The following is a 480-nucleotide window of genomic DNA, read 5'->3' as shown; positions in this document are numbered from 1 at the left end:
AGCCGTGCTAAAAGAAAATTAATTTTACCAGAATTTGATTGATTTCTTTTTCCCTACGGAAACCGATACGGACAATAACTCTTGTGTGACGCAGTGCTCGCTCTCCTGCATTAAAAGCCCTTTAAATCCCAGAAACGGGCGGGGGGTGGGGGAATTACGCCCACACGCACGCACACGCACGCATGCCCCCACTCCCCATCGCCCACCGCGGGCAGGAAGACGGGGACAGGGTGGCCCTTGTATCAGACCCGCTTAAATCTCGAATCACCCCCCCGGTTCCCCACCTCCCCACACACCCCCCGGACGGGAGACGGCGGCAGCCCGGTCCAGCCGGACCCGGAGCACGGAGGGGCCGTCAGGTCTACCCGGCTCCGGGGCCGGCGGCGGCCGTCAGGTCTACCCGGCTCCGGGGCCGCCGGCGGCCGTCAGGTCTACCCGGCTCCGGGGCCGCCGGCGGCCGTCAGGTCTACCCGGCTCCGG

Source organism: Calonectris borealis, unplaced genomic scaffold (assembly GCF_964195595.1).
Source record: "Calonectris borealis unplaced genomic scaffold, bCalBor7.hap1.2 HAP1_SCAFFOLD_115, whole genome shotgun sequence".
In the NCBI taxonomy this organism is placed as follows: Eukaryota; Metazoa; Chordata; class Aves; order Procellariiformes; family Procellariidae; genus Calonectris; species Calonectris borealis.
This window is presented reverse-complemented; position numbering follows the sequence as displayed.